Here is a 12,946-nt window from a genome sequence, read left to right as displayed (position 1 = left end):
ACAATTACATTATTTTGTGTTTCTAACTAAGTAATTTAAAGTTTTCATTAAAAACTGTTGCGAATGCACAATTTGCTAAATTAAATTCTTATTTGCTAAAGAGAAGGGAAAAAATCTTTTCGCAACTTTTGCTAACCAAAAAAGAAAGTTAGTGTGTACCCAGATATTGATTTCCCTAATCTACTGAGCAAGTTGCGTTATTACATCAGAGTGACCAATATTTAGATGAAACCATGAACACATGGCTGAACAGCAACTGAAGATTATGGTTTGATTTGTGTAATGTCCTATTATGGTTCATTTAAGCCTAAGGATGTGGACGAATGCTGGAATACTTTGAGAAAAACTACCGACCTGTAGTCAGTACCTGGCAACTGCCCCACATGAAATTCAAACTCAGGACCATGTGGCAGAAGTGACATCTTGACGTCTTGGTCACATTAGTCTCTAATTTTGGAAGCAGTGTATAGAAAGAAAATCATCTTGATTAACTGATTAAATGTGTGTGAACTAAATTAAAAGTAGTACAGGAATAATGCAATGATCTTGATTTGATCAAGTGTAAGGGTTTGGTTTAAGAGACTAGTAAATTCAATCCTTGTCACTTATGAAATAAGTTCACATGTGTAAAACCAATAGAGAATACAATGATCTTTTTGGTAGTGATTGGAGGGTTGATTATTGATTTGAGTTACCTGTCTTAATTCTAATACTGTACTCAACCCAATCAGAACACAGGGCACTTAAAAATTTAAACAAATAAGGCTGGGCTCAATTGATGCATAAAAAATTATATGATGCTCCTTAGTAATTTAATGTTTTTCTTGATGAAATGCTGTGAATGAACAATTTGCTAAATGAAATTCTTATTTGCTAAAGAGAAAAAAAATCACTTTCGCAATTTTTGCTTAAGAAAACTGGAAAGTTAGTGTGAGCCCAGTAAGGGAACACTTGATAGTAAAATTACTGCTCGAAGAAAACTATAGTCTATTTGGAAAAAAAGAAGAAGAAAGAAACCTACAGTTTTGATATTTTCTGTCTGCATTTAATTTAATGTAAATGAAATCAAAGTCTAATACACAACTTCATAATGTGATAATTGATGTAACCATTAGCTTTTAAGCAAAAGCTGTTATTGGTCTGGTGTTCTTTTTGGTGTTTAAACACTCAGTCTGCCAGAATTACCTGTATTACATTTTGTTTTTATTTTGTTAAGTTATCAACTATTTAACATCGGTATATCCAGGATTTTAATCACTACTGATTGATGTAAAAGTGTCAACTCATTTTATAGACATTAGGGAGCAAAACTAGGTAAAAAGATTGAAACATTGTGAAAGTAATGTTCTCAATGATAATACCCTATATAGAGAAGGGAAATGTACAAAACTAGGTAAAAAGATTGAAACATTGTGAAAGTAATGTTCTCAATGATAATACCCTATATAGAGAAGGGAAATGTACAAAACTAGGTAAAAAGATTGAAACATTGTGAAAGTAATGTTCTCAATGATAATACCCTATATAGAGAAGGGAAATGTACAAAACTAGGTAAAAAGATTGAAACATTGTGAAAGTAATGTTCTCAATGATAATACCCTATATAGAGAAGGGAAATGTACAAAACTAGGTAAAAAGATTGAAACATTGTGAAAGTAATGTTCTCAATGATAATACCCTATATAGAGAAGGGAAATGTACAAAACTAGGTAAAAAGATTGAAACATTGTGAAGGTAATGTTCTCAATGATAATACCCTATATAGAGAAGGGAAATGTACAAAACTAGGTAAAAAGATTGAAACATTGTGAAAGTAATGTTCTCAATGATAATACCCTATATAGAGAAGGGAAATGTACAAAGCTAGGTAAAAAGATTGAAACATTGTGAAAGTAATGTTCTCAATGATAATACCCTATATAGAAAAGGGAAATGTACAAAACTAGGTAAAAAGATTGAAACATTGTGAAAGTAATGTTCTCAATGATAATACCCTATATAGAGAAGGGAAATGTACAAAAATAGTCATACAATGTTGAAAAAAATTATTATATTTTGAATAAAAAAGCAGAGTTCATGAAGATATTTCGCACAAGTTTGAAAAATGTAAATACTTGCAAAGAAATTTATTGTGAGAAATGTAGCATTATATACATGTTCTTATGATATTTATAGTATTAAAGATTTTTTTTGAAGTTTATGGTTCTGAAGATCTAAGTTAACACTTGTTAGACAATTTTATAAATAAATGAAGTTGTGTACATCACCTACAAATAGGCTGAGCAAATTTCACAGCAAAATGTGTACACATGTGCATTTGTATTGACTATAGATACAGTGAAGCTTTAAATTGTTTAAAAATCAACAAAAAGTGAATGTTATATTGATCAATCAATCTTTTATTAACCAATGTATTCTTTTATTTAATCTAGAAAAAAAAGTCATTAATTATAAGAGCCTCAACTCAAGGTATCTCGGGATTGCCGAATGTAGAAGGTCATAAGGACAATTGGAACCTCATTCAACCTCTATGTCTAATCAAGTATTGGGTAGTTCCAAAATCTTTTATCCGATGTTCCAGTCTCTCGAGATCACCTAAGGCTAAAACATGGAAATAAATGGAAAATTAGATTAGATGAAAAACAGCAACAACAGAAGTATTTTTTTTCAACAAAAATTAGCAGCACATGTATTCAAACGTGTGCAACAAAGAAGAATGTGATGATTTTACAATTGAATACCATTATGTTGTCAGACATGCACAGTTGTAACTTGAGCTTGAAGGATACAAGAAATAAACACCGGTTAAATGGCTACTGCACATTTGTTTCCTACCATGCATGATTTGTGAATCTCTGGCTAGTGGCTACTAATCATACTTTACTATAACACACGCTCCTCTGTGTACCAAACAAGGATTTTCTCCCTAAATATTTAACTTTTTCTGAATGTTTCCAGTTTTGTATCCATATCTATGGTGCTGATGAAGAGGTTTGTTATTAGCTTGCTTTACAACTGACTAGTACATACCAGTAGGTATGTGTATCCTATCCAATAATATTACACGTCGGTGTTAGACACAATGTAATGATCAAATGTGTCTCATCATGCTATACCTCTAACAGTGTTGGAGTACCTATAGAGCAGATTATAGGAGTAGGTAGAAGACATCAAGATATTTCATTATCTTATATTTGTATGTGTTAGTGGTTTCTTCTCAAATTTTAACTCTTATTTCATTTCAAAGAAAACACCTGGGTATAGTTTCACTATATACAAGAATTCCCAAGAACTTTTGTTAGTTCAAATTTATGGAGTTATAACAAGGAAGATATAGAAATGATTAAATGACAATTTCATTAGAAAGTTATGAGCATAAAATTCAGAAGGAAAAAAAAGCAATTTGTTAGCGACTAAATCGATGCATTCACAACTATTAAATTTCCTTTAGTGCAAATATTGTCATGAAATTCCCAATAGGAAACAACTCATGTTTGCATCAGGATTAACAATGTATCAAAAAATCTTTTATTTTTGACATGTGGGAAAACTGCTGTTCTTAGATCAACTGAGAAACTATGCATTAATTGTTAAAAGTTTATTACTTTGATGAACAGTTGATGAATTTTGTAAGCAAAACTTTCTATAACGCACAAGCTACAAGGTGTGATTCTGGATTAACAAGCTAGATGTCTTTACTTGCATTGATTTAATGTAACAAACTGTATCCATGCGGTCTGATTGAAGTATGAGTTATGATAGAGTTGTTGTGCAGTACTAAGTAGCATTGTAATCCATTAGTGCTGCCTATATATAGTAGGGTACACTACATCTAGGGTACACACTGTACGCCTACAGCTTAATGTGTGGCAGAGCCTGCCAATATGTCTATAGTAGTGCTTAGAATCAAGGTCACATCAAGTTGGCTGTTCCAGTCAGTGAACACCCACCTGCCGGTAAGGCATGTGTCTTGCTGGAGTTTTCCTACAATACACCTTCTTAGAGAATACTGAGTGAGTGTGTTAGTCATATGAGGGCTATCCATAACTCCTCAGATTTAACTGTTATCAAGGCTTTCCTAGTACAATACAAATACCGCTACACTGTACATTTGTAGTTGTGTATTTCCGTGAAGTTTAGATTATATCATTTTTGCTGTAAACACCTTGTTCCAGATTGCTCTCTTATGCCTATACCATGTCTATGTATTGATTTTCATGATGATTCAATATCTGAGTATTGCTGTACAGGTACAACAGAAAGAAGTGGAGATAAAATAACAACATTACATATTTCTCACCCTTGAAAAAGGAATGAAACTGATAATACTGAAAATCTAGGAATCAGGATATCAGTCCATCAACAGGTGCTTTCTGGCATGGATGCAGTCATTTGTTTACAATGTACTTAGAAATTAGATTGACAATGTTATTAAAAGGAAACTAGTTCATGGAAGGTAATTCATATATTTGTGTCCGCTAGCAGATACTATACACATTGTAAATGTACTATAATAAATTGGCTGTACAGGATGTATTCCTGAACTTGTACTGAAACAATTGTGGGCATTGTCACCCTGCCATATGTATATATATTTTGAGTTCTGTGGGTTGGTAGACATGATAGATTTGAAGACATAGTTGGATCAAATCGGACAGAAAAGGCATTCTGCAACAGAAAGTCATTCACATGCACTATATATATATATCAAAGGTTTTTTGATGAATTAATCCTTTAAGCTGATCACCCATGTTCTTGTCACATGATCATCTTATCTAGTCTTATAATGTTATAGGTTGGCTTTACATGTAAATGTAAAAGGTCATGATTAGTCTTCACCATTCATAAAGTTCAGGTTGGTTTTAAAGCATTTAACTGGTTAAGGATATCTTCCTACTGTGAATCTCTAATAAAACTTGTACTGTTTAATTGTTATATAAAAATTGTACTTCCAAGTCCTTCCTACTGACATGCATCACTCACTCTTTTACAAAGAATACATTCTGTATATCAATATGAAGTTCTATATATGACAACCTAGATTCACTTCAATGCTTCAACAAGTTACATAGCTCAAGTACCCATAGGAAAGCGGGAAAGCAGGACAATAAAGATTGTGGGTGATACCTCACATAAGAGACTAGTGCCTTCAATATTTTATGGCATACACATAGATATACCTACATCAAGTGAAGATTTGATTTTCATTTTTGATCTTTACTACTATATTTAATTTATTAACCCAGGGTTTGCGTATACACGATCTTCTTGTCATTTTAACCACAAGGGGGGGAAAAGATCTTATTTTTTCCCTGAAAGTTCATTCCAATTATACAGTGCTTAAAGGTACCCCCTGATTTTAAATGAGATTTATCCAGTTTATTGAACACTTTGTGCAAACTCTGTGAAACTATAACGTAATTGCTTTAGCAGCAATTCTTTCTAGTTAACATTTTGGGAATTTACAATGGGGGAGGGGAAAGCATTCCCAAATACTGACCGTTGGTTTATTATTAAAGTCTTCCGACAGTCTTATTAAAAGCCTAAGGGAGAATTAGTCTGTCAGTCAGATTATACTGACACAATAGCATTTATATTCAAATACTGGAAATGAATTATGATTTGGATTCATTCGGTGTTTGGCTGTTTTGATTATTTATGAATGTGTGACAACTTACATGGAATATAGTACTATACAGAGTAGCTAGCTGTGGGAATTTACATGCATGTGTAATATTTCACTATACATATATAATAGTATTTGCATGCATGTACGTATAAGTGTATCTTTATAATTGACATGCTAATACACAGATTGTATTAAACTGGATTTATATGGAAGGCATATGGTTTTAGATATGATGAAATTTGCTGTTATATGGCAACAATGTATGTGACATAAGAAATGATAAAACACATCAACTAGTTTATAAACTGGTGCTTTCCGTTAACATGGCCATTGTGGCTATGCATATATGGCTATGCAGATATCTTTAGTGGTCAAGGCTGGAGTAGACTGGTACTGCTGGCGTACCTGTACCATATATACCTGGTACTGATATGTAAATTGCTACTTGTAGCTATATTTAGATGTACAGAGGTTATCTGAAGGCACTTCTCCCAGGAGGACAAAACTGGGTTACCCCAATCATACACAGAACTATTACCATTATAGGATATGTTGTTTGACAGAGAGCCGACCATACAATCACGCCCAACTGTTGATATTCATGCTCTTTATTCTTTGTTTAAAAGCTAAACATTGGCATCTTTAATTGGATGAATAGATATAGATGAGTATTTCAAATAGTACCTTAATTCCCAGATCTTACTCCACATTCCTTCTACTTAAATGTAAATGAAGTCCTTTAAGTTAATTGATACTAATCACTTTCCTAAGAATTTGTATTTTAGTTTCAGCTTACTGTCCTGAACTAACCTAGATAGAGATAGGCACACATATACAGCACTGTAGCAGTGCTTTTTAGGTCATCTGACCGAAGGTCAGGATGACCTATTGTCATCGTGTTTCGTCCGTCGTCGTGCGCCGTCCGCCGTCCGCCGTCCGCCGTGCGCCGTGCGTCGTGCGTAAGACTATTTATACAAAAGCCTACTCCTCCTTCATCCTTTGATGGATTTCATCCATATTTGGTTTGAAGCATCATTAGGGAAGGACAATCATATTTTATATAAATGAGCCTGGTCCGACCCCTAGGGGCTGAGGGGTGGGGCACCAAAAGGGCAAATTTTCTTATTTTAAGCTTTAAAATCCTACTCCCCCTTCATCCTTGGATGGATTTCATCCATATTTGGTGTGAAACTTCATTGGGGAAGGACAATCATATTTTATATAAATGAGCTTGGTCCGACCCCTAGGGTCAGAGGGGCAGGGCCTCAAAAGGGCAAATTTTTAGCTCACCTGGCCCGAAGGGCCGGTGAGCTTATGTCATGGCGCGGCGTCCGTCGTCCGTCGTCCGTCCGTCCGTCCGTCCGTCTGTCCGTCAACATTTCCTTTAAATCGCTACTAGTCATAGAGTTCTGCATGGATTGTAACCAAATTTGGCCACAAACATCCTTGGGGGAGGGGGAACAGAACTTGTATAAATTTTGGCTCTGACACCCCGGGGGCAGGAGGGGCGGGGCCCAATAGGGGAATTATAGGTAAATCCTTTAAATCGCTACTTGTCATAGAGTTCTACATGGATTGTAACCAAATTTGGCCACAAACATCCTTGGGGGAAGGGGAACAGAACTTGTATAAATTTTGGCTCTGACACCCCGGGGGCAGGAGGGGCGGGGCCCAATAGGGGAAATATAGGTAAATCCTTTAAATCGCTACTTGTCATAGAGTTCTGAATGGAATGTAACAAAATTTGGCCACAAACATCCTTGGGGGAAGGGGAACAGAACTTGTATAAATTTTGGCTCTGACCCCCCGGGGGCAGGAGGGGCGGGGCCCAATAGGGGAAATATAGGTAAATCCTTTAAATCGCTACTTGTCATAGAGTTCTGAATGGATTGTAACAAAATTTGGCCACAAACATCCTTGGGGGAAGGGGAACAGAACTTGTATAAATTTTGGCTCTGACCCCCCTGGGGGCAGGAGGGGCGGGGCCCAATAGGGGAAATAGAGGTAAATCCTTTAAATCGCTACTTGTCATAGAGTTCTACATGGATTGTAACCAAATTTGGCCACAAACATCCTTGGGGGAAGGGGAACAGAACTTGTATAAATTTTGGCTCTGACCCCCCGGGGGCAGGAGGGGCGGGGCCCAATAGGGGAAATAGAGGTAAATCCTTTAAATCGCTACTTGTCATAGAGTTCTACATGGATTGTAACCAAATTTGGCCACAAACATCCTTGGGGGAAGGGGAACAGAACTTGTATAAATATTTGCTCTGACCCCCCGGGGGCAGGAGGGGCGGGGCCCAATAGGGGAAATAGAGGTAAATCCTTTAAATCGCTACTTGTCATAGAGTTCTGAATGGAATGTAACAAAATTTGGCCACAAACATCCTTGGGGGAAGGGAACAGAATTGTATAAATTTTGGCTCTGACCCCCCGGGGCAGGAGGGGCGGGGCCCAATAGGGGAAATAGAGGTAAATCCTTTAAATCGCTACTAGTCATAGAGTTCTACATGGATTGTAACTAAATTTTGCCACAAACATCCTTGGGGGAAGGGGAACAGAACTTGTATAAATTTTGGCTCTGACCCCCCCGGGGGCAGGAGGGGCGGGGCCCAATAGGGGAAATAGAGGAAAATCCTATAAATTGCTACTAGTCGTAGAGTTCTGCATGGATTGTAACCAAATTTGGCCAGAAACATCCTTGGGGGAAGGGGAACAGAACTTGTATAAATTTTGGCTCTGGCCCCCCCGGGGCTGGAGGGGTGGGGCCCAATAGGGGAAATAGAGGTAAATCCTTTAATTAGATACTAGTCATAGAGTTCTGCATGGAATGTAACCAAATTTGGCCAGAAATATCCTTGGGAGAATAAGAACTGAGTTTGTATAAATTTTGGCTCTGGTCCCCAGGGCAGGAGGGGCGGGGCCCAATAGGGGAATTATAGGTAAATTCTATAAATTGCTACTTAATTGTCCTAGAGTTTTGTATGGATTGTAACTAAATTTGGCCACAAACATCCTTGGGGGTAGGAGAACAGAACTTGTATAAATTTTGGCTCTGACACTCAGGGGGCAGGAGGGGCGGGGCCCAATAGGGGAAATAGAGGTAAATTCTATCAATCGCTACTTGTCCTAGAGTTCTGCATGGATTGTAACCAAATTTGGCCACAAACATCCTTGGGGAAAGAGGAACAGAACTTGTATAAATTTTGGCTCTGATCCCCTGGGGGCAGGAGGGGCGGGGCCCAATAGGGGAAATAGAGGTAAATCCTTTAAATCGCTACTTCTCATAGAGTTCTGCATGGATTGTAACCAAATTTGGCCACAAACATCCTTTGTGGAAGGGGAACAGAACTTGTATAAATTTTGGCTCTGACCCCCAGGGGGCAGGAGGGGTGGGGCCCAATAGGGGATTGAGAGGTTAATATTAAAATTCCTTTAGAAAAGAAACAATGAACCTGTATTCAGAAAATTATTTGGCATTACAAACCAGGTGAGCGATACAGGCCCTCTGGGCCTCTTGTCTTAATTTTAGCTTTAAAATCCTACTCCTCCTTCATCCTTGGATGGATTTCATCCATATTTGGTGTGAAACTTCATTAGGGAAGGACAATCATATTTTATATAAATGAGCCTGGTCCGACCCCTAGGGTCAGAGGGGCGGGGCCACAAAAGGGCAAATTTTCTTAATTTTAGCTTTAAAATCCTACTCCTCCTTCATCCTTGGATGGATTTCATCCATATTTGGTTTGAAACATCATTGGGGAAGGACAATCATATTTTATATAAATGAGCCTGGTCCGACCCCTAGGGGCTGAGGGGTGGGGCCCCAAAAGGGCAAATTTTCTTATTTTAGCTTTAAAATCCTACTCCTCCTTCATCCTTGGATGGATTTCATCCATATTTAGTGTGAAACATCATTAGGTAAGGACATTCATATTTTATATATTTGAGATAGGTGTGACCCCTAGGGGCTGAGGGGTGGGGCCCCAAAAGGGCGAATTTTCTTATTTTAAGCTTTAAAATCCTACTCCTCCTTCATCCTTGGATGGATTTCATCCATATTTGGTGTGAAACATTATTGATGAAGGACAATCATATTTTATATAAATGAGCTTGGTCCGACCCCTAGGGGCTGAATGGTGGGGCCCCAAAAGGGCAAATTTTCTTAATTTTAGCTTTAAAAACCTACTCCTCCTTCATCCTTGGATGGATTTCATCCATATTTGGTGTGAAACATCATTTGGGATGGACAATCATATTTTATATAAATGAGCCTGGTCCGACCCCTAGGGGCTGAGGGGTAGGGCCCCAAAAAGGCAAATTTTCTTAATTTTAGCTTTAAAATCCTACTTCTCCTTCATCCTTGGATGGATTTCATCCATATTTGGTGTGAAACATTATTTGGGACGGACAATCATATTTTATATAAATGAGCGTGGTCCAACCCCTAGGGGCTGAGGGGTGGGGCCCCCAAAGGGCAAATTTTCTTAATTTTAGCTTTAAAATCCTACTCCTCCTTCATCCTTGGATGGATTTCATCTATATTTAGTGTAAAACATTATTGGGGAAGGATAATCATATTTGATGTAAATGAGCGTTGTCTAACCCCTAGGCGCTGAGGGGTGGGGCCCCAAATGGGCAAATTTTCTTAATTTTAGCTTTAAAATCCTACTCCTCCTCCATCCTTGGATGAATTTTATCCATATTTGGTGTGAAGCATCATTGGGGAAACACAATTATATTTTATATAAATGAGTGTGGTCTGAACCCTAGGAACTGAGGGGTGGGGCCCCAAAAGGGCAAATTTTCTTAATTTTAGCTGGCTCACTTCCTGTTTTAAGGTTTCAGTCTCGATCTCAATAAAAATTGGTCTATAGGGGTTTTAATTGATGCCGAACAACATGCAAACATTTTCGTAAAGATTTTGGTATTCCAAGATGGCCGCTGGCCCACTTCCTGTTTTAAGGTTTCAGTCTCCGATCTCAATGAAAATTGGTCTATAGGGGTTTTAATTGATGCCGAACAACATGCAAACATTTTCGTAAAGATTTTTGGTATTCCAAGATGGCCGCTGGCCCACTTCCTGTTTTAAGGTTTCAGTCTCCGATCTCAATGAAAATTGGTCTATAGGGGTTTTAATTGATGCCGAACAACATGCAAACATTTTCGTAAAGATTTTGGTATTCCAAGATGGTCGCTGGCCCACTTCCTGTTTTAAGGTTTCAGTCTCCGATCTCAATGAAAATTTGTCTATAGGGGTTTTAATTGATGCTGAACAACATGCAAACATTTTCGTAAAGATTTTGGTATTCCAAGATGGCCGCTGGCCCACTTCCTGTTTTAAGGTTTCAGTCTCCGATCTCAATGAAAATTGGTTTATAGGGGTTTTAATTGATGCCGAACAACATGCAAACATTTTCGTAAAGATTTTGGTATTCCAAGATGGCCGCTGGCCCACTTCCTGTTTTAAGGTTTCAGTCTCCGATCTTAATGAAAATTGGTCTATAGTGGTTTTAATTGATTCAGAAGGGGGAACTTTTGTAAGGACAATCATATTTTATAAAGGACCGAGGTAAGACCCATGGGGATAGTATGACCGAGGTCCAAAATGGGAGCTTTGCTGAAATTTGGCTTTAAAATCTGACTCCTCCTTATATTAATCCTTGAATGGGTTTCGACCATATTTGGATGAAGGGCTACCAAGTTTGTTCAACAAATGACATTTACCTTTTTCAGAAACTTACACATTCAACTAAGGAGTTCCTTGTATTGTTTATATTAATCGTTAACCAATACTTTATACTGTGACTTTGTTGTTTTGTGCCATGAGTCAGATGACCGTTAAGGCCCATGGGCCTCTTGTTGTGGATGTAGTCAACATTATACTCATGGTTTGGTTGCTAAAGGTCAAATATAAATAGAAAGGTATTAATTGGTAATTGATTATCAATTTTCCTATACAAGTTTGTCAATCTTGTCAATCATAAGAATGGAATGATGTTTGTGAATTATGTATCATACAATGCAATGTACCTGAAGTGAAGGTTAAGTACAATGTCACATGTACAAAAAATGTACAATATTCATGAACTTGAATATTTAGCGTTCTATTGTTTATAATGTGCCAATATGTTCATGCCATGTTTTATTTCTCTGAAGAAAATATCATAAATGCATTGTGTCATCTAAATTGTATACATACCATTTGGCAAATTTCCTCAGAACAATGAAACATTAGGGTGTGTTAAATCAATGATGACTGGTTCGCCCGTTGTCAGTATAATGTGACCGGGTGGGGTGTGTTGCTTGGTGTCTTCGGCGGCATGCTTCAGTGATATAGCACTATAAAAAGGGCAACAGTTCCACTATACAAGAAGACACAACACGAACATATCGCAGTCTCCCAGTACACTCACCTCGCACAACATACACGCAACACACCGCATACATGGGAGGCCGTCCTTACATGACCATAGCTGTTAATAGGACGTTAATAAATCAAACAAACAAAAAAAAGTGTAAAACTAGCAATCAAACTACTGAATACATCATTCATGATCAACATAACAAAATAAATACCTGGTTAAACACCAGTAAAGTCCTAGAATAACCCCAAAACATTACTTTTATATTTCATGCTGATAATGTTTGAAGTAATATTGGTGACAGGTGACTGGTCTTCACAAATCTGTTAAGTTCGATAAGCTTAGGACATTTTTCACTACTTGGTGATTTGGGCCTGTGGCTTTGAGTTTGGGGAAAATATATTATAAATAAACCAATATTTAGGAAAAGTTATAAAATATGAAATACGTAAAGCATAGTGAATAAGATTATCAATTTCCAGTGTAGTTTATTTACTTTTCTGAAGCAAATGCACAAATGTTTGGAGCCATACCCAACTAAGTTCATCCAAAAGTTTTGAATACAATTGAGTTTTTTTTTTTAGAAAATTAAGGCCATTTGTGGAAAAATTATTGTTGGTAATTCGGAACAGGGCCGAAATTTGGCACCAAATTATGCTGGAGAAAAGCCGCGGAGCTCCTCATATACGATAATTCTATTAAAGAGGAGAATGAATGTGTAAGGGTTGATTTAGTCTTGGTATTGAATATTTTGTTTGTTTTCTACTCCTTATTACTATTTCTATAAGGAAAGTGAAATTTTGATGTCCCCTGTGAAGGTTGATATAATTAAGTGCTGAATCTACAGAGTAGTCATTTAATTATTATGCATTGAATATTGTCTATTAGTAAATATATTTTTCTATATTTTGCTTTAGTAGCAGATCTTTATTGAGATAGAAAATTCTGAAAT

General features: G+C 36.9%; 1 protein-coding gene across 2 annotated transcripts in view; it reads left to right on the top strand.

The window, feature by feature from the left end:
* Nucleotides 1–12,946, top strand: part of LOC138320408 (uncharacterized) — a 60,981-nt gene that overhangs the window by 2,673 nt on the left and 45,362 nt on the right. The window lies entirely within an intron of this gene.

This window comes from Argopecten irradians, chromosome 4 (assembly GCF_041381155.1).
Source record: "Argopecten irradians isolate NY chromosome 4, Ai_NY, whole genome shotgun sequence".
NCBI lineage: Eukaryota > Metazoa > Mollusca > Bivalvia > Pectinida > Pectinidae > Argopecten > Argopecten irradians.
Note: the sequence above shows the minus strand (reverse complement) of the source record. Positions and strands in the feature narration are given on the sequence as shown.